Source organism: Procambarus clarkii, chromosome 82 (assembly GCF_040958095.1).
Source record: "Procambarus clarkii isolate CNS0578487 chromosome 82, FALCON_Pclarkii_2.0, whole genome shotgun sequence".
NCBI lineage: Eukaryota > Metazoa > Arthropoda > Malacostraca > Decapoda > Cambaridae > Procambarus > Procambarus clarkii.
Window position 1 is genome coordinate 9,945,060 of NC_091231.1, and position 22,186 is coordinate 9,967,245.

A 22,186-nucleotide genomic window follows, 5' to 3' on the forward strand; every position below is an offset into this window, starting at 1 on the left:
GTCCCAGGATCGAACCTGGGATTCTTAGTTGAAAGTGCAATGAGTTTTAGATGCATTAATTCAGCCCATCCTCTAAACAAAGACCCAAAGTTCATTCCATGCACCTGCCAAACCTCCTGTTTATGAATGAAAAACTATTTACAAACGACTCGCAACTTATGACGTCCGAACACTTCTGGAATAAGTGCTTCGCTGATGAATTTTGTTCGAACCACTACACTGTAAATGCTTCACCCACATACTACAAATACAAATAATTGGCAACAGAACCTAAACACCTACTATAACCTAACCAGTGCCTAAATATGCACAATATGCTAATATATAATAATATTAATTTATATTTGAAAAATTTTTATTTTGAATGAACAGAACTCTTGTATATTTAAAAAAAAGAAAATTGATGAATGCTTTTTTTTATAAACAAAATTAGGTATACACAGCATTGTGCTGTTATCCTATTCTATATGAGATATTACAGTGTAGATCAAGAACTAGCTATAGGTTTAACTATTATTCCCATCTCACAGGATGGTTAGTCATACAGTACATGGAATCAGGGAAGATAATACCTGTTTTTTTTTTTTTGTATAGATATATACAAGAGTTGTTACATTCTTGTACAGCCAATAGTACGCGTAGCGTTTTGGGCAGGTCCCTGGAATAAGATCTCCAACGCGAAGAATCGTTGTTACAACCAAGCACACATTTTACTGTTGTGTTTAACAAAAGCTACAGTTAAGGATTTGCACCCAGTTAATCCTCCACGGCCAGGATATGAACCCATGACAAAGCGCTCGCGGAACGCCAGGCGAGTGTCTTACCACTACACCATGGAGACTGTAAAGAGACTGAGACTGCCTTAATACAAAAATAAACCAACTCTGACTAAACAACCAGCTATAAGTTCATCTAATATTCCCATCTCACAGGATGGTTAGTCATACATGGAATCAGGGGAGAAAATACCAGCCTCAATACAAAAACAAATCAACTCTGACTAAAAATCAGGTGCGAACATATGTAAGGCTGATCTATTAGCCTCCACTAGCACAATCTGGGTACAGCATAAAAATATTTACCAATATTCTTGAGTGTATGAAGTAATTATGGAGCTCAAAGTACCTCAGACCATTAGGTTTAAAATCACTGATAACAGGGCAATCACAGATAGTGTTGGTGAATTCGTCCCAGCTCTTGTTCATATAGTTTACAATTTAATGTTCACCATTGGGAGGATTCATTACCTGCAGCCACCTGCCATAGATATCGATATCCCAGCCTAATTCTGGCAATTACAATATCACACTGTCTAGTGGATGTTTTATGCTACACGTACATATAGTTCCCGATTCAAAACAAGTCATAGCTCTTTATACTCTTGCTTTCTGGTCTTTGAGTGTCATTGACTGCGCTTCTGTTTTCCCTAATTTCCTGAAATATTGAGATTGGAATGCTAATATCCAACTCAATTTCAGGCTTATCACATGCAGTTTTAGCTGCCTAGTCTGTCATGCTGGGCATGAACCGTACACAACGGGCTCACCATAGCCCGTGCTACTTGGACCCTTTCTTCCGTGTAGCTGAATGTAATACAAGAACAACAAGAAGCCGCATAGAATGAACTTTGTCTGAAGACGCGTTGATGAATTATAATTGTTATACATGTGTGTCATGCATTGTTAAAATGTTGTAAAATAATTGAAGAGGTTTATAATATCTAGATAAATTCAATTGTCAGATAACACGTTAAAATTCTTCAGATCCCTAAACGTATTATGATACTCATTTGATGGCTTTCACCAACGGTGACGTCATAAGTAAATACACATCAGCTGCAATGTTGTCAGGTTGGGCTACAAATAGCGAATTGGGCTACTTTTGAGAGCCCCGCGCTCCCAAATTTTTAATTTCGCTACTTGCTACTTTTTTACCGCTGCCCACTGGATGGGGGGGCGGTGTGCAGGACAAACATATAAATTTTAACACTAGCTCTCGACATATGTCAGTTGCTTAAACTTGAGGTCGATCTCGAACCCATTGTTGATGTGACGACTTATACTGAATTTTGTAACTAGCTCATCAAGATTGTAACTTGCTTAGCTAAATGAATTGTGGGGTTCAGTCCCTGAGCCCATTATGTGCCTCTGTAACCCTTTCCACTACCGCCCACAAGATGGGTATGGGGTGCATAATAAATGAACTAAACTAACTAAAACTACTTTTTGGGCTCATTGAAAAGCAAGATGTGCTAATTTGGGCTATTAAAGTTAAGAATGTACGATTGCGAGTTACATGAAAGTAACTAAGCTATAAATAATTGTAATTAATAATAATTGTAAATATTAATTAATGCTAAATAATATTATTTAATAAATTAGTCCCAATTCAATGCAGAGTTTTCTTCCGAGCACAGAAACTTGTAAATATGAATACAAGATAATAGATAGATAGATAAATAAATAGAAAACTTTCAAATATTGCACCAAGTAATGGCGAGAGGAAAAAAACTAGACAGTATACATTACATTTGAAATTAATAATGTATGAATGGTAATAAATTGGTGTATGTTTGTATGTATACCAGACAAAGTTCATTTAATGGCAGAATTTAGAGATTTTGTGTAAAAACATTTATATCTTATATTATTAATTATAACAGTAATCGAAAAAAGTCATAGTTTGTATATACAAGAGATGAAACAGCGAGCCATGAACTAGAGCGATGTGCTGAGTCCATAAGGAGGCCGAGCTTCCAGAAATACCTTCCTGTGATTGGCTGTTGCGGGGAATACCAGCACTCTTTTATGAATAAAATTTAAACTAAGAAATAGGTCCTTGTGCACAATAACAAGGTCGTTGTGAAAAAGAACAACAATTTCTGTTTTGCACCTGACAGAAATCTCCATCTAACTGAATAATTTACTCGAATAAGAGGGCAGAGCAGTGTATCATTATTTGTGTCAAGGCAACCCCCAATAATGACGTCACAAGTTAGGTAGCCAGCCCACTTTTATATAACATTTGTTATATCCTGCAATATTTAATTATCACTTTATTAACACTTTAAATAATTAACACTTCACTTTTTTTGGGTAAATTAAAGTTAAAGCAGAATTCCATAAGCAGGACTGGTGGGCTGAGCTAAGACGATTTACTAAGTGGATGGCACCTATAGCTGATCCCTTCCTGTGATTGGCTGTTGCGGGGAATGTCAACGCTTATATGAATAAAATGCCAAATAAGATATACGTCATTTTGCTCAATAACCTTGTTGTTGTACAAAAGAACAACAATTTCTGTTTTATACAAGACAGAAATTTCCATCTAACTGAATAATGTAGACCAATAAGAGGACGGAGGCATTGTATCGCCGATATTATTTGTGTGAGGCAACACCCACTGATGACGTCACAAGTTAGGTAGCCAGCCCATGTTTCTGTAACACTCGTTACATCCAGCAGTATTTAATTATCACTATATTAATACTTTTAAATACTTAACATTTCACTTTTTAGGTAGATTAAAGTTGAAGCAGAATGTCATAAGCAAGGATGGTGTGCTGAATAAAGATGATTTATTACGTGGATGGAGCCTTTAGCTGATCCCTTCCTGTTATTGGCTGTTGTGTGAATGTCAACAAAGAGTTTCTACCAATGATATGCCATTTATTATGCACCCCCATACCATCTGTGGGCGGAGCTTGGAACCTCCTACCCGAGCACAACAACCCACCTTATGGGTTGCTGTTTGGCTATTTATAGTGCGTTGGAAAAAACAGAGATGGCGTTAGTGGTATTTTGCAGGGTAATTTGTTATAAGTGTAATTTGATGTCAACAGATGGCGTAAGCTGTATCTTATGGCCACTATATATTGACCAGCTGGTTGATAGTGTTCTCTTCTGCCGATAGATGGCATCAGCTGTGTTATTATTACTTCCGAATTCCCTTTAAACACTGATCTACAAATCCCTTGGCTTATGATAAGGTTTTATACCATTTATGATAAGTATTAGATAACTGGAGTTACGCAATTACTTTTATTTATCAACTGTTCAGGATATCATCATATAATGTCTGGTTAGGACGTACTGCTCTCGATTGATGAAAATTAAGCTACCCAAGAGGTAGCACGGGCATGAATAGCCCGTAAATACTGCTCTCGTAATATTATTCAGGGGGGTGGGGGAACTATCAAGTGAAAGCGCCAAGCCATTACGACTATATAGCACTCGGAAGGGATCAGGATACGGATTTGGGATGGAACGGGGGAAAGGAATGGTGCCCAACCTCTTGGGCGGTCGGGGATTGAACGCGGACCGTAGGAAACGAGACCGTCGCTCTACCGTCCAGCCCAAGTGGTTAAGCGTAATATTATTAAAACAACAATTTATGCATATAATAACAGCATTTCACACTAAAAATACTTGGATATATTGAAATTTTGTAGTGAATTCCAATCTAGGAATCTCCTATGACTAAACTGTACTTTTTAATCATTTTTATGTACTTACTACTTATTATTAAATTATTAAGTACTTACTATAATAATTAAATGAATTATTTTATTTAATATTTAAATTAAATGATAAAATAATAGGTAATAATAAATCATTGTGTAGGAGGGACAGGCAGCCAGTGTGTATATATACATGTTAGGTTTATACCAAGGTCCCACAAAGGTGCCACAAAGGTGCCAAATTAAAGACTGGGTGCTGCCGGGGCGGGCCCAAGGGCTGCTGGCGGCCCTGGCCAATATATATAATGTGTGTGTGTGTATGTGCAGAAATAATATTAATAAAACAATTAACATCGTGTAGTGTACTCTATATATCAAAATATATTACTTTGAAACCCATATCATTCACTAAAAAAAATTGGGCTACTCTAATTACAAATTCGCTACTTTTAGCCCGTCAGCTCGCTACTTTCAGCAATTTAGATCTGGCAACAGTGATCAGCTGTTCGTTGTTGTGGCGCGGACCAGCAGGTGTTGACAGCTGACCTGCTTGATCATGGACCTATATCATGTACGTATTATAATTGTATATGCTTTTCACGTCCTTCGTATTAGCGTAACATTGGGTTCATTATATGACTTCCAAATTGGACATATAGGTGTCTGCACGACCCAAGGCATGTGTTTAGGTAGACAACATAAGGCATTGAGTGGCACAGTCTAAATCAAAACTTGTGGATGATTCTTTTCCAAATTTGTATGAGGGTGCTCATCTCTAGTGGCTTTGGCGGGGACTTGAGGCCGGAGGACTTTCAAAGGTAATTTCCATTATTATTGAGGATTTTTTTACAGTGAATTTTTAACTGGAATATTGTCTTGGTATTCACCACTCTCAGGTAAATGATTCCATCAGTTTATTATTCCTTGGGTGGAAAAGCACGTCCTTGTGGCCGTGTGGACAGAGACCAGGACTCGTAGTCTGAAGGGCTAGGGGTTTGAGTCCCGGACTAGGCAGAAACAAATAGGCAGTTTATTTCACCTGATAATATCTCTTCAATTAGCAACAATATAGTATGTTTGTTTGCTGCGAACTGAACAGATATCAGTGTACATATCGGTTTCTTGAGGTAACTGTGCCAGAGATGATAAGTGGGTCTTATCTCTGCAAGCAGACTGCTGCTACTTTGTATAGTGCTGATAAGCGGCATTATGTGCCTCTGTAACCCTTTCCACTACCGCCCACAAGATGGGTATGGGGTGCATAATAAATGAACTAAACCAACTAGTGATGTAGGGCATTGTAGCATGTTGTGGGTTATGTTATATATTAGTCCAGATAGGGTACCTGGAGGGGCCTGGCTCGACCCCAAAAGGTTGCGACATTAAAGTGTTAGGGATCCTGGTCAACCCAAGCACCGGGTTGACCCAGGTTCCTAACAATGAGTGATGCCTCGAGGAAGGCTAAAAGTTTGATACGAATTAGGTGTTTGGGATCCTTATGGACACTCGTAGTACAGTTGGTAGACTACAGGCTTCCGCTTTTGAGGTCCCAGGTTAGAGGCTGCAATCGTCTAAGCGAATGAAATGAAGAACTTGTATTTATAAATAAAACAAAGGGAAAACACCAGACTACACGAAATCACAAAGAAAGAGTGGAGGCTAACACTAAAGCTTGACTAAAGCCTCCACTCTAACTTTGTGGATTTTCCGCATACAAATGATCAGTGTTTCGTGATCAGGCATTATCATGGAATTGATAACTGGTCCCTCCGTATGGGTTAGTAAACCTGAGGTCGTTAACTCTAGTGTGGTCTCGTTATTCTGAAGCTTGTGTGTGTAATCTGGAGCACCCGCCATGGGTGTTTTGCAAGGATGGACGTTAGTTCTGACGCTCCGTCATTCGACTATTAGTAGTTTAATGCAATGACTGTACTCGCTCATATTTTAATTTAAAACTATAGAGTTAATATCGATATCGTCATCAAATCCATTCCATTTATGATTTGCAGAAGAATTTCTTTGTGACATCTCTGTGGCTCATTTGTCTCCAGAGTCCAGTTGTTTCCAATGTAATTTGATTAATGATTGTTTCCAATGTAATTAGTAATTAATTTCTTAGATTAAGGACCTGCCCGAAACGCTGCGCGTACTAGTGGTTTTACAAGAATGTAATTACTGCTATGTATCCTCACAATCCCAATGTGCCTTCTTGTATATATATAAATAAATAAATAAATGTTCTACTGTTCCTTGCTTTGATCAATGATGTCATGGGTCAGTTCCTCTTGGAATCTTGAATGTCATTATCATGTCTGTGCTGTTTCTTCTATTTTCCAGTGTATTTGAAAGTTCCCTCCATCTACATTGCTCAGTCTCATTGGTTCAGGCTATCTGGACCTTGTCCAGTTTGTGTTGTGTATTTATATCAGGGTTCCATGCCGGGACAACATACTCTCGCACATATTGAATAGAGTGCTGAAAAGGCTCCTTTGTCAGTTCCTGAAGGCTATCTAGAGTTAGGCTAGTTTGGCATATGTTGCCAAAGTTATTCTGCTCATATGTTTCTCTATTGATTTAGTTATATTTGCTACCAAGAGTCTCGTTTTCCTTAATTGGTAAAATACCTTCCCTGCATTCTGTTCTGTACTATCAAGTCTTCTTATGTTAAGAGTATCTTTATCAGTTGTTATAAGCAGTGATACAAATGGACTTATTTCCTGTTAAATTGTTTACGTATATTAGGAACAGGATTGGTATTATATATAAACTAACACAACCAAGTCACTAGGCTGTGACTCATACGTCAGGCTGCGAGCAGCCGCGTCCAACAGCCTGGTTGATCAGTCCGGCAACCAGGAGGCTTGGTCGACGACCGGGCCGCGGGGACGCTAAGCCCCGGAAGCACCTCAAGGTAACCCCTCTACCCTTCTTTAGGGACCATCAAATTCTTGAAAACACTCCACGTAGGGGGTAGGAACGTTTAGATTAGTTGCACTAAATAGTTAGTCTAGTTAGACACGTAAGACTCAGGTAGAACATGCTTTAGGCCTTCCAGAATTCATTAATAGATCTAATCCACTGGTTTGAGTCTTGGACAGGTTTGGTTAGGTTGTTTTGGTCCTAACAAGAAATGGCTGGCTATAAATCTTTCACCGAGACCCAAGTGTCTCGGTATCGATGGAGTTGTCTGTCTTGGCTTCATGTAATGTCCAGAAATGCGTGCCCTTTTTTTTATTAACAAGCTTGGGTACACAGCTGTATGCAGCTGCCCTATTCTATATGGAGGGTTATGAAGTAGCTACAGAACTCACAGTATCTCATACCATTTGGTCTGGTGTCATTGATAACAGGGCACTCACAGATGCAGTGTTCGAGTGTGTCCCAGCTCCTGTTCACATTTTTGTTTTGTTGGGGTTGGCACAGTTGTGCGTAAGGGAGCCGGGTGGAGCAGTGAGCGCCTCCCTTAGAGTTTACCAGTGTCACCAGCTGGTCCAAGGTGACACTGGTAGCTCATCGCCAGCTGCTGCTTCCTCTTGGTGGACTCGGGACAAACGATACGACACTAGGACAATAACTTGAAAATGTGTCTCGGCAATGACAGAAAACGTGTTTTTTCTTCCGTAAGGTTTTAAACCCATGGAACCGTCTCCTGAGTTTTGGCACTAAAGCCAGAAATGCCAAGACCTTTTACTAAGCCGTTGACGTTCACTCCCCGTCGAGGCTACTGGAGAGATACCCGCGTCCCTGGACTCCCCTGGTACATGTTCTACTGACTGGACCATTGTGGGCTTAATGTTTTCTTCTGAGTAGAGTGATGCGTAGTAGGAGGAAGCACTCAATGACTTGCGAGGCGACCCATCACCCGATAAGGATATCTGGTGCTTAACGATTCAGAGCCTAATTGGCTCTGGAACAGTACAATACTTTCGTGCATAGAGAATAATTAGCCATGCCTGGAAAAAATCAGCAGACACCTGGGTGGAGTTACTAAAACAAGAATTCAGTAGTAAGCTACATATAGTTCCTACAAAAACTACGGATGTGCATAAAATATATTATGTATATATTATTACGTTTATATATTTTATTGTAATTGTATTGTATTTATTGTAATTAATATCTTTTTGGACAGTAAAGTGATGCTACTTTTCTTGTGTAGTTGTTGAAGCTACTTTTGTCTCGATCAGATGGATAACTTGGAATTAAGATTCTTAATTATCGCCCCAAACGACTGCCTAAAATCGCCTAAGGTGAGCGCTCAAATATTGCCTGAAAAGTATAACAATGTTTTCAAGGAAATTAGAGTTGTGTTTGATGAGGATTGTAGGCGGCTTATAATGAGCACTGAACATTTGGAACGTTTATATGAATGGAGTGTATGGGGCAATGTTGGGTGCATTGTTCTCTTATTGTTAAGTCTCTGTCCCTCTCTCCCTCCTATGTTTTGACAGAGAGAGAGAGAGAGAGAGAGAGAGAGAGAGAGAGAGAGAGAGAGAGAGAGAGAGAGAGAGAGCGAGAGAGCGAGAGAGAGAGAGAGAGAGAGAGAGAGAGAGAGAGAGAGAGAGAGAGAGAGAGCGAGAGAGAGAGAGCGAGCGAGAGAGAGAGAGAGAGAGAGAGAGAGAGAGAGAGAGAGAGAGAGAGAGAGAGAGCGAGCGAGCGAGCGAGCTAGGGCGGGGAAAGAGGAGAGGGTACGTGGACACACGAGCTTATCAGTATATAATATGAGGAAAATCTGTTAGACAAGCTAGATAAGATATAAATTATACTGTAGATTTTTAAAGTTGCAATATCTTTGCATTCTTGAGTTTGTAATCAGGAAAAATGCATATCGTAAATTACTATGAGAGGGTTCACTATAAGATAACTAATGTAAACAACTAATATTATTATTATTTTGTACAGTCGGGTTCGTTCTCGACGCCCAATAGAGGGGGTAGAAATAGCCTAAGCTACTCTATCCCTTTGAGATGTATTTCTTTCTTGTCTCAATAAACATACTTGAACTTCACGCACAATAGAGAATTCCGGGTTTGAACCCGGGCGGGACAGGACTGGTTGGGCACTTTTCCTTTCACCTAATGCTTCTGTTCACCTAGCAGTAAGTAGGTGCTCAGGAGTTAGCTTGTTGTGGAGTTGTATCCTGGGCGGGGTCAGTAATTCGGCTTTAGGGGGATAGGGAACCTCGATAAAAGCCAAACATGTATGAATACATTTTATTTATTTATTTATTTATTATTATTTATTATTATTTATTTATATACAAGAAGGTACATTGGATTCATGAGTGTAGAGGAAAATTCGTTGGAATTGGGAGATGCAAATAATGGACATTGTGTAGAGGTTTTTAGAAAAGGTGCTTTGTTAGCACAGAAAGCTCTTTACTAACGAAGAGAGTACTTTAATGAACAAATCCACAAAGGGCCGTGACGAGGATTCGAACCTGCGTATAAGAGCATCCCAGAGTGCTTTACTAACACGGAAATGGCCTTGTTAGCATAAAAAAGGGCTAACTAATAAGCATACTTCTTTTCTAGCAAAGAAAAACTCTTTTACTCGAGGACACGTCCAGGGCAACAGGACAATCCTCGAGTGTTTACCTCTGCTGATTTGAATCTTACGAGAGACTTTTCTTGGGATTCTAATCGAGTCCGATTGTTATTTCTAGTAATGATTGATAACATTAATTTGAAGTGTCATATTTGTTGATTACAAATATTATTACGTTTGGATGTAATTAGCAGTTTAATGAATGATTGTAACCCGGTGTATGTTGCATAATGCATGATTGTAGCGAGATTGTTGATTGTCGCTTCAAGCATGACTGTTACAACATACCTGAAGCGAGACCGCCGCTCTACCGTCCAGCTGTGGAAGTTTTACCGCGGGTGTTTTCAAGAGAAAACTGGACAGGTTTCTCCCCCTCCCCGCTCAGCTCGTTGTCGCCGTCTGGGGGCTTAGTGGGCGGCTGCCGGAGTGTGATGCTCCTTGGGACAGTCCTCTGTCCTTTTCTAGCCTTGTGCTCCTGCTGCCGTCCTCTCCAATTCTGCTGGGCATCTTTTCCTTTTCCTTCTGTTTCGTTTTTCTCCCCCCTCTTCTCCTATCTGCTTGCCGTTTCCTGCCGACCTTTTGCTCGTTCTGGTTCTTCCCTTGGACTTCTTCTACTTTGACGCCCGGGTGCTTGAGGAGGCATACTCTTGCACCCGTAGAACTGCAGTACCCGACGTCGAGAGCGAGGGGAACCTTTTATTGTCAATCCCCACTTCGTCACTGAACCCGATCTCGACGGACTGTCGGTTTCTTAAGGTGGCGTTTGTGGGGCGTATACTCACGACGCACCCCTAGGAGGCCCCGACAAGATCGGCGATAGCTTCTTGTTGGGTGTCCTGCCTCTAATTGTGGCTCCATGGTGGGTGTGGGGGCACATTCGTGAGTGAATTCGTAATTTCGTCAAGATGATAACCCCTGCTTCGGCTGCTTCTGGCTTACCTTTTCAGGCTCGTGGGGTGGGCGACCAAGCCCCCGAGTCGGTCCGTATTGGAAGACCGGGCTCTGTAGCCTCCGCTGCATTGGGCCCCGACCTTGCTCCTCCTTTGGCCTCTCTGACTCCTTCCCCTGGCTCCCCTCCCTCCTCTGTGGTTGGGTCGAGCCCCAAGCCCCCAGTGGTGACTACCTCGTCCCCTGGCGCGGCTCCTTCTCTAGTTGTAACTACTGCGCCTTTTAACCCCTCTCTCTCTGGGGGTTCTCACCGCCGTTCTCGTCACGGCCGCCCTCGCTCGATTCCTTCCAGTTCTGCTACCTATCAAGCCTTGTTTGGTCCCGCTTCGTGGGCCAAATATTTTGATCTCCTCCCTCTTGATTCTGCGCCTCCTGACGATTTCTCCCTTCATCGACATCTCATTGATTCCGTGGATGCCTCCATTACTTTTAACCCCACTCGTCTCGGTACGCGTGTCGTTGCTGCTCCTTCTCAGGATGCTGCTTCCCGCTTGGCTGCCTTATCCTGCCTTGGCGAGACCCCCGTTCGGGTCTCGAAGAACGTTCAGTTGAATGCCAGTGTTGGCACTATTTTGCTCCCGCCCCATGTTGCGACCGGTGTTCGGGACCTACGCGACTGCCACGACGATATTCGTCATATCCTCGCTGCCCAGGGCCATTCTATTCTCCAGGTGGACACGTTTACTCGTCCCCCTCGTGGTAGTCGCCGTCAACCCCTCCGGGTTGTGAAGATTACCTTTGATGGTAGGACCCTTCCACCCTCTGTCATTCTTGCTGGTGCCAGGTGCTCTGTCCAGGAGTACATTCCTTCTCCTCGGCTCTGCAACAAGTGCTGGAGGTTTGGGCATGGTGCCCTCCGCTGCTCCGGGACTGTCTCTCTCTGTCCTTTGTGTGGTGGCGAAGGTCACTCTAAGTCGGAGTGCGCTTCTCCCCAGGCTCGTTGCCTCAACTGCGGTGAGGCCCATCCTACCTTCTCCCGTGCGTGTGTCCATTACAAGCTTGAGGCAGCTGTCCTCAACTTGAAGCACCGGGAGCGTTTATCTTTTCCTGAGGCGAGGCGCCAGGTTCGCCGGCTCCCGCCTTATGCTAATATCTCTTATGCTCGCGTGTTGCGCTCTTCCTCTCCTCGTCCTTCCCGCCTTCCTCAGACTCACAACCGTTTCCAGGCCTTGGACCCTGATGCGCCCACTGCCCCCTCCTCTGTCCCTTTGGGTTCTCTCCCGAAGGATCCTCCTCCTGGTCCTCTGTCTGGGGTTCCCCTTCCTTCTACCCGGTCTGTCGTGTCTTCTGTGTCTCCTTCCTCGTCCCCCTCCGATCCTCCTTCCCATCCTCTTCCTCCATCTATCGGCTCTCCCCGCCGCCTGTCGGTGCGGGCGGATGTCCATCGCTCTCCTAACGGCCGTCGTGTGTGCTCTCGTTCGGCTTCTCCTGTTGAGACACTGGAATCCGTTGCCCGGTACGTAGTTGCTGGGACACCGGTCTCTTTAAGTCAGAAGCGTAAGCCTGGCTCCTCTCCTTCCTCTTCCCCGGCGGGTAAGAAGGCTTCGCTTTCTTCCTCAGCTCCTCCTTCTGGCTCTGTTGCTCCTTCCACTCCCGTTTCAGTGCTTGCGCCCCCTGTTCCTGCTATGGAGGTTTCTTTGGCCCCTGCTTCCCTTTCGGTTGCTGCTCTTGCTGGGGTGCGCTCCTCTCTTTCTACTCCCCCTCTTCCTGCTGCTGTCCTTGACTGCTCCTCTCCGTTGTCTCCTCCTCCTCCGGACCCTGCCCGCCCACCTCTGATCTGTTCTCCCGTTTCCTTCCCTCCGTCTTTGCTCAGTTTACCCATGCCCCCTAACCCTGACTTTGCTGACCCTGATCCCGACCCTGATATTCTTTAACGTGCTCTGTTGGTCTTTCGCCTTTGTTTCTTCCTTGTTCTCTGTTTTTGTCCTTTCTCTTCTCGTCGTTGTCCATTCTTCAATGGAACGTTCGAGGTTATTACGCCAATTTCCTCGAACTCCAACTTCTGGTTTCGCGGTTTTCGCCCCTTTGTGTCTGTCTCCAGGAGCCGATGCTTGGTGCTCGTCCTGGTCGTTTTCGTGGCTATTCCTTTCTCTCCCCCCCCCCAGCCATTGCTGGGGCTTCTAATTCTTCTGCTCTCTTGATTCGGGCTGATGTTCCCTTTGTTCCTTTACTTTTTCCTTCGCCTCTCCATTGTTCTGCTGCTCGTATCTTTGTGGGGAAATGGTACACAGTTTGTTCCATTTATCTCCCCCCGAGTGTCCCGCTCTCTCTTCCTGATTTGAAACACCTCCTAGACTCCTTGCCGGAGCCTGTGCTCCTGCTGGGTGACTTCAATTGTCGTCATTCTCTTTGGGGTGACGTTCTGACGAATACCCGGGGTCGCCTCCTTGAGCCGTTTCTCCTCTCTTCTTCCCTGTCTCTTCTGAATTCTGGTGAGCCCACTCATTTGGACTCTCGAACTCGCACCCTTTCTTGTCTTGATCTTTCTCTCTGCTCTTCTTCTCTTTACTTAGATTTCACATGGCAGGTTCTTGATGACCTCCATGGAAGTGATCATTTCCCCATCCTTGTTTCCTTTTTCTCTTTTCGCCCTTCCCTCTCTTTCCCTAGGTGGCAGTTTGCTAAGGCGGACTGGACCCTATTTTCCCTCAGTGCTACTCTCTCTGACCTCTCCCTTCTGCCCCTCTCTCGCGCTCTCCTCCTTTTTCATGACACTGTCTTCGACGCTGCCCTCCGCTCTATTCCTCGCTCTTCCTCTCGGGGTCCACGGAAGTGCGTTCCCTGGTGGAATGCGGACTGTGCTCGGGCTGTCCGCTGTAAGCGTGCAGCCTGGAAGAAGCACCGCCGTAGGCAGACGACCGATTCTTTTCTTTTCTTTCGGAAAGCGAGTGCGGTGGCCCGTAGGGCCATCCGTACGGCTAAACGTGAATGTTGGGCATCTTATGTCTCGACAATTACGTCCGAAACCCCTCTGGCCCAGATCTGGAAGCGTATCCGCAAGATAGCGGGTAAGTTCGTTCCCGATGTTTCACCGGTCCTTCACCTCCATGATACTCTTGTGGCGGACCCGTTGCAGGTCGCTTCCGAACTGGGTTCCCACTTTTCTTCTGTTAGCTCTGGTCTTCATCTTCCCCAATCTTTCCTTCTTCGTAAACCTGTCCTTGAGTCTCGTCCTTTAGATTTCTGCACTCATCTTCAGCTTCCCTATAATGATCCCTTCTCTCTCTCTGAACTTCGTTCTGCCCTGGCCCTCTGCGGTTCTACGGCGGCGGGCTCCGATGGTATTCATTATGAGATGCTTCGCCATCTCCCTCCGAGCACGTCTCAGTATTTACTGAGTCTGTATAATCGGATCTGGGAGTCGTCGTCAGTCCCTGAGGACTGGCTCGATGCCGTTGTCCTCCCTGTTCGCAAACCGGGGTCTCTGGGTACTTCCCCTAAGGACTTTCGCCCTATTGCTCTCACAAGTTGTGTCTGCAAACTCTTTGAACGTATGGTTAACGTTCGTCTGATGTGGTTCCTGGAACACCATCACCTCCTCTCCCCTTCTCAATTTGGTTTCCGCAAGTGCCGCAGCGCGACAGATGTCCTGGTGAACTTGGAGGTCTATATACGTACTGCTTTTGCTGCGAAGACCTCCGTTGTTGCCGTCCTTTTTGACCTAGAAAAGGCTTACGACACCACTTGGCGTTATCATATCCTATCTCAACTTCATTCTTTTGGCCTTCGTGGTCATCTCCCTCTCTTTCTCCGCAGCTTCCTCTCTCGTCGTTCCTTTCGGGTGCGCCTTGGTACCGCTCTCTCTCCCTCTTTTCAGCAATACGAAGGTGTGCCCCAGGGTAGTGTTCTGAGCACTACTCTTTTTCTGGTTGCCCTCAATGGTCTTCTTTCCTCTCTTCCTTCTGGTGTCTTCTCCGCTCTCTATGTCGATGATCTTACCCTTTGTTGTCAGGGTGATGATTCGCCTCTCCTTCAACGCCGGCTTCAACTTGCGATTGATGCCGTGTCGTCTTGGGCCACAGGTCATGGCTTCAAGTTCTCTACTTCTAAGACTTGTGCCATGACTTTTACGCGGAAACGGGTTGTTCTTCGCCCCTCTTTGTCACTTTATGGTCATCCCCTTGAATACAAAGATTCCGCGAAGCTTTTGGGGTTATTCCTTGACACTCGTTTGTCTTGGTCTCCCCATATCTCTTACCTCCGTGTTGAGTGCTCTAAGTCCCTTACCCTCCTTCGGGTCTTGTCCCATACTTCTTGGGGGGCAGATAGGCGCACTCTCCTTGCTTTACATTCCTCTCTCGTCCTGTCTAAGCTCGATTATGGTTGCCCTGCTTACTCGTCTGCTTCTCCTTCTACTCTTCGCCGTCTTGATGCTTTGCACCATACTGGGTTGCGCCTCAGTTCTGGTGCCTTTCGTTCGACTCCCGTCCTTAGCTTGTATGTTGACACTGGCTTCCTGTCTCTCCAGGACCGCCGTGATCGCTACTGTCTTCGCTATCTTGCGCGGTCCTTGCAACATCCTTCCTCTCGTCTCTGTCGTGCTTTAACTTTTACCCCTCCTGCGGTTCCTGTTCCTCTTCACCACCTCCCTCTTTCTGTCCGGTTATCTCGCCTGCAGGATTCTCTTTCCGTTCGTATTTCTGATGTTTCTCCTCGTGTTGTTCCTTCTTTGCCCCCGTGGAGGGTCCCTCTTCCGCGGTTTTGTACATCCTTGACTCGTATCACTAAAGCTTTTACCCCTCCTACAGTTCTAAAACGCCTTTTCCTCGAGCACTTTTCTTCTCACTCCCGCTCCGTTTCTGTCTTCACCGATGGGTCTAAGTCAGCGGACGGTGTTGGCTACTCTGTTGTTTTTCCTGATCGCACTTATATGTGTCGCTTGCCTCCGGAGACTAGCATCTTTACAGCGGAACTTTATGCTATTCTCTATGCTCTTCGTCTCCTGCTTTCTCGTTGTCAGTCTTCCTTTGTGGTTGTTGTTGACTCTCGTAGTGCCCTCATGGCTCTCGGGTGCTTTAATCCAGTTCATCCGGTAGTTGTCGAGATCCAGCATTGGCTGTTTCTCGTTCACAGTAAATTTAAGTCGGTTGAGTTTTGTTGGGTTCCCAGCCATATTGGCATGTCTTTAAATGAGCGTGCGGATGCTGCCGCTAAGGAAGCTGTCCGCTCTTGTCCCATCTCTCGTAAAGGCATTCCGTATTCCGACTTTTACCCGGTTATCCATTCCTCAGTCCTTGCCCGTTGGCAGGCTTCTTGGTTGTCTGTTACTGGTAACAAGCTACGTACTCTTAAATGTTGTGTTTCCTCGTGGCCGTCCTCCTTCCACCGTAACCGGCGGTGGGAAACAGCTCTAGCGAGGTTGCGTATTGGCCATACTCGCTTAACCCATGGTCACTTGATGGAGCGCCGCCCTGCTCCTTATTGTCCTAGTTGCATTGTCCCTCTTACGGTCGTGCATGTCCTTCTTGAATGTCCTGACTTCCAGGACGAGCGTGTGTCTTGCTTTCCGACCGCCCCTCGCGGTCACCTGTCCCTCGATAGAATTCTTGGTGGCTCGGATACTTTTGATATCGTTCGCCTTATGCGTTTTTGTTCTCGTATTGGCATCCTTGGTGATATTTAGCGCCCTCTGATTATTTTGCGTATTTGATGGTGCTACATAGCCTTCCCGGTTTGGTGCCTTCTTTTGATAATTACTTACTTACTGGACAGGTTTCTGCTTGAGTTATCAGATCAGCCTGTGGGCCTTGGGGCTACGAAGACAAACAGCCTGATAGACCAGACAATTCAACCCCCGTCCTTTCGAAGAGTACATTGCATTTTGCCGTATAAATCCCCTACGGCGAAAAGATGATGTATTAAAATTCATACCGGCTCGCATTGATGTGATATTCCGTTTTCTGTTTGTGGGTTCTAGTTTAGGTTAAATTGGGGGCAATTTAGTACATCAGTTTAGTGACGTTGTGAACATTGACGGGCTGGGTCACCAAGAAAGGCTGGACACAGGCTAGGCTGCGATAGCAGAATAGGTATCGTAATATCCTACAGATAAATAGGACTTACCGCGATTAGACTTGTAGGGCTATTGCAGTATTTTCTTAAGGTTCCTAAGTGGTACTCGAAATGTTAGGAATTTCATTAAATGTTTCATTCATCGGTGAAAGTAATGCTCTTTATCGTGCAGTTTTGTCCTTATTATGCAGTTGAAAGTATTTCCAGAAATTTGTAGTTGTGCAATATATGTCTTTGGGTGGGGGAGGGGGGGGGGAGGATTTACCTGGTTACACAGTGTATGGCATAGATTACATAGTTGATGTGATCTGGACTACATATTTTCAGGCTCTCGGGAATATTTTGTAAAACAGTGAGACTTTTTACTCATCAAGGTGTAGGTTGGAGGTGTATATAATCTGTAGTTTGTGTTTTAAGGCACTTAACGAATATATACATTCAGTTCAACATTTATGGTCTGATTCTTGTATATTTTTAACCAAAACCTACTTAGGCGTATTTAGCTTATGTGAGATTATGTGAAATTCAGCTTGGCGGGTGAATTTCGACCGATATTAAATGACGAGTAATTGTGTATGTATTTACTATTTGTGCCTGCAGCATTGAGCTCTTAGCTCTTGGACTCTGCCTTTCTAAGCGTCGGTTGTCTAGTGTACTAACTAATTTTTTTCGGCATCTTTGTTTCCTTACCTTGAATCTGTGACCTCTTGTTCGCGAAGTTGCTGGTTTCAGGAATTCCTCTTTGTTAATTTAGTCGATTCCTGTTAGTATTTTGTAAGTGGTTATTATATCGTCTCTTTGTTTTCTATCTTCTAGTTTTGACATGTTTAACGCCTCTAATCTCTCCTCGTAACTCTTGTGTGTGTGTGTGTGTGTGTGTGTGTGTGTGTGTGTGTGTGTGTGTGTGTGTGTGTGTGTGTGTGTGTGTGTGTGTGTGTGGTAACACACAAATCTAGATTTAATTAAACTTCTTGGAAGCATACATAACGTCGATGACTCGGCCTCTTCAAGACGCTGCGTAGTAGTGTCAAGAGTCCGTTACTTTTGTGGCTTACGGCGCATTTCTCCAGGAAAGCCCGGTGACACCTTGTTCCTTGGCCGTCAGTCACGGTATTCAGAGGAAGCAAAAAATAAAGGTATGAATAAAGCAGGGGGGGGGGGGACAGGAAACGTCACAATAAAGGACATTGTATACCTGACTAAAGAATACCTGTTGGTTAGTAAACTATTGGTCGTGATGGGCTTGGAAGCGTCACATGCAGCACAAGGTGGAGCAAGAAGCCGGGCAGTAGACTATATAACACGGCAATGTAGAGGTTCCACCCCAGGTCTGTTAATGCATCCATTCAATGAAGCAGGAATGGCTTACTGACTCAACATTATCCCCTTTACCCTCCACGACTAGGCTTGAAACATCGAAAACGCTTCATCTTTCTCTCTGTCCCTCTCTGTAACCTCCCCCCACCGCCCCCCCCCCCACACACACACATGCGGCCCCAGCATGGAGCCCGTACCTTGTCAAGCACAAGACGAAGCTGGAAAAAGTACAAAGGTATGCCACTAGACTAGTCCCAGAACTAATAGGCATGAGTTACGAGGAAAGGCTGCGGGAAATGCACCTTACGACACTGGAAAACAGAAGAGTAAGGGGAGACATGATCACAATTTACAAAATCCTCAGGGGAATCGACCGGGTAAACAAGGATAACCTATTCAACACTGGTGGTACGCGAATAAGGGGACACAGGTGGAAACTGAGTACCCACATGAGCCACAGAGACGTTAGAAGGAACTTTTTCAGTGTCAAGAGTAGTTAACGGATGGAATGCATTAGGCAGCGATGTGGTGGAGGCTGACTCCATACACAGTTTCAAATGTAGATATGATAGAGCCCAGTAGGCTCAGGAATCTGTACACCAGTTGATTAACAGTTGAGAGGCGGGACCAAAGAGCCAAAGCTCAACCCCCGCAAGCACAAATAGGTGAGTACACACACACACACACACACACACACACACACACACACACACACACACACACACACACACACACACACACACACACACACACACACTCACACACACACACTCACACACTCACTCACTCACTCACTCACTCACTCACTCTCTCTCTCTCTCTCTCTCTCTCTCTCTCTCTCTCTCTCTCTCTCTCTCTCTCTCTCTCTCTCTCTCTCTCTCCCCCTCTCTCTCCCCCTCTCTCTCCCCCTCTCTCTCCCCCTCTCTCTCCCCCTCTCTCTCCCCCTCTCTCTCTCTCTCTCTCTCTCTCTCTCTCTCTCTCTCTCTCTCTCTCTCTCTCTCTCTCTCTCTCTCTCTCTCTCTCTCTCTCTCTCTCTCTCTCCCCCTCTCTCTCCCCCTCTCTCTCCCCCTCTCTCTCCCCCTCCCTCCCCCCCTCCCTCCCCCCCTCCCTCCCTCCCTCCCTCCCCCCCTCCCTCCCTCCCTCCCTCCCCCCCACACTAGACAATTATCACGCAAAATCGAAGCAAAAAATAACAAAGTGCACACTACTCGAGTAAAGTGTGAGAGATAACAAGAGCATCAGTTGCTATACACGTGATACATGCGCTCATTGGCGAGTCGGTGACCTGTCGGCCAGTATCACTAACCAGCATTCTTTGCAAGGTACTTGATTAATACGAAGAAGTCACGTAGAATACTTACAAAAAAAAAAAAGTTTAATTTCGTCTTCAAACTTCCTCAAATTCAGTTTTAAGGTTTGTTTTAGCATTGATTGATGATGCGAGAAATAAAGGAGAATAGGCAGACTTCATCAATCTTGTAGATTGTGACACTGTACCGAAGTGTTTTGCCCGAAACGCTTTGATTAATAGTGGCTTCAGTAGTACGTGTTACCTGGTTGATACCTGGTTGATGGGGTTCTGGGAGTTCTTCTACTCCCCAAGCCCGGCCCGAGGCCAGGCTTGACTTGTGAGAGTTTGGTCCACCAGGCTGTTGCTTGGCTGTGTATCTCATGTCCCTACAATTGTACATTACACTTATCTTATTTGTACACATTCTTTTGAATAAACATTAATTGATTGATATTGACAAGGGACTCGTAATCAAGCTAGAGAAATAGGCAGGTGGATCTGGGAACAGTGCTAAGTTGGGTGTCTAGGCACCTCCCTTCAAGGAGGCAAAAGGTTACTGTTACATATATATATATAAGAAGGCGCCAAGCCAGGGAGACTGCAAGGGGTTACAGCGAGAGTTTAGTTTAGTTCATTTATCATGCACCCCATACCCATCCTATGGGCGGTAGTAGAAAGGGTTACAGAGGCATATACTGGGCTCAGGGACTGAACCCCGCAATTCATATAGCTAAGCAAGTTACAATCTTGATGAGCTAGTTACAAAATTCAATGCACATCGTCACATCAACAATGGGCTCAAGATCGACCACAAGTACAGTTTCTAATTTAAGCAACTGACATATGTGGAGAGGTAGTGTCATAATTGATATGTTTGTCCTGCACACGGCCCCCCCCCATCCAGTGGGCAGCGGTGGATAGGTTACAATCACTGGGGATACTTGGCCAAGACTTCTGGCAGCAGACCATTTTGAATGAAATATTTACACATCTCTTGAATATTTGTTTAAGATTTGTTTGCAGCATTTTGGAACCACTCTTCATGGTGGTGTGGCGGGGAAGGTGAATGTAGTGTCGACACCCCCGGCCTCTGGGTAAGTTCCTGGCACCTGACGGGAAACAGTTGGTCATTTGACACACGTCAAGGTGCCAACCTTGAACACCGCTTCTGCCACAGTTTATGCATTTTTCACTTGCTGGGTACAGTTCCTTTATTTGTTTACAACACGCCTCAGATTTATGAGTTTCACAACACACGGCATAAAAATAGTTTTTGCTTGGGCAATACTTGGCCACGTGACGTCCCCAGTGTTGACACTTATAGCACCTACGAAGGAGAGGGTTGTAAATGTTATAGTACCGGCCTAAAGCTGCTCTAAAGTACATTCTGTCCGGTATAGGTGTGTCACCTTTCCATGTGGCAGCTATGACGCCATTTGTCAGACGTTTACGATTTACAACATTTTCATCACAAAGATATACAGGCTTAATGTGTTTATCGACATTGAATATGACAATGGTTACTTTTGGAGACCTAGGTACTGCTTTTTTCATCGTGATACCTGCAGCATTCTCTTTGTTAAGCAACTTATTTACAAAAGCACCGTCGTTTGTAATGAAGACATAGTCACTCTCATCTTTAGATAACTTAATGACCTTGTCATAATGTGCCTCACACGCTTCATAAAACAACTGCACTTTTCCCTCTACTGTGGTTCCCAGGGGAAAATCTAGCCGTAAATATTTGGCAGCAGCCGAATGGGGTTTGATCGTGTCCTCGACTGCTGACGGCGCTGACTTTTACTTATTTGCACCGTGTATCCGTCGTCAGGTGCACCGCCCTCTGATGTGTCGTGGGTCACCACTGAGGAAATGGCACCATCATTAGAGAGCAATTGATCAGCGTACGATGGGGTCCCCCAAAGTCACTCTTTGGCAACAGCGATGCCCGGCACCTCGCCTGGGGCAGTTGCCATTTTGTTTTAATTTTGCCCTGAAGGGCATGTTTATTGGGCAGCGCCACTCATCCTGTGAGTGGACACACCGCCATAGCAGCATGTGCAACACTCCCCAATAGGAAGAAAACCCGCTGGGTTGTTCATCCTGTCCCTTGTACCCAGACACAGCTGGGACTTGCTTGACTGTCTCAAGTGAACATCTTATCAAACAAGAAGATTAACATTTGTCAACCCTTAAAATCTTACGTTATCTTGCGGGTGCAAAATGGGGGAATCTTTTAAGAACAGTATCTATATTTGACAAAGTGTTTTCCTAACTCAAACAATGTGGGGGTTTATTATTCTACACATTCCTAATGACTGTTAGATGTCCACACTCTCTCAGGTAGTGGTCAAGGCGTGGTCAAGGCGGTGTCCATCACTCTCACCACAGATTCTGCTACTCCTCTGCTCAACTGTTGTTTCCACTCCGAATCTCCATGGATATTTGTATACAAGACGAATTCTTGCTATTACTGATTTTCTCCCGTGGCCACCTCCTCTTCGTTCATAATGATTGGGATTGTCAGCTGCAACCATGTTGTACCATTGTACAGATTCCCTGATTTGATCTTCTGTCCTCCTTTCCTCACTTACCTTGTCACGGTGATATTG

At 44.8% G+C, this 22,186-nt stretch overlaps 1 protein-coding gene across 2 annotated transcripts in view; it reads left to right on the plus strand.

The window, feature by feature from the left end:
* The first annotated feature begins 4,964 nt into the window (after positions 1-4,964).
* Positions 4,965-22,186, plus strand: part of LOC123764321 (solute carrier family 15 member 2) — a 75,893-nt gene continuing 58,671 nt past the window's right edge. The window contains exon 1 of one of the 2 annotated variants that reach the window (XM_069316096.1): positions 4,965-5,030. The gene's annotated coding sequence lies outside the window, so the exon portion shown is untranslated. The remainder of the gene's footprint in view (positions 5,031-22,186) is intronic. The other variant, XM_069316098.1, reaches the window with a different exon arrangement.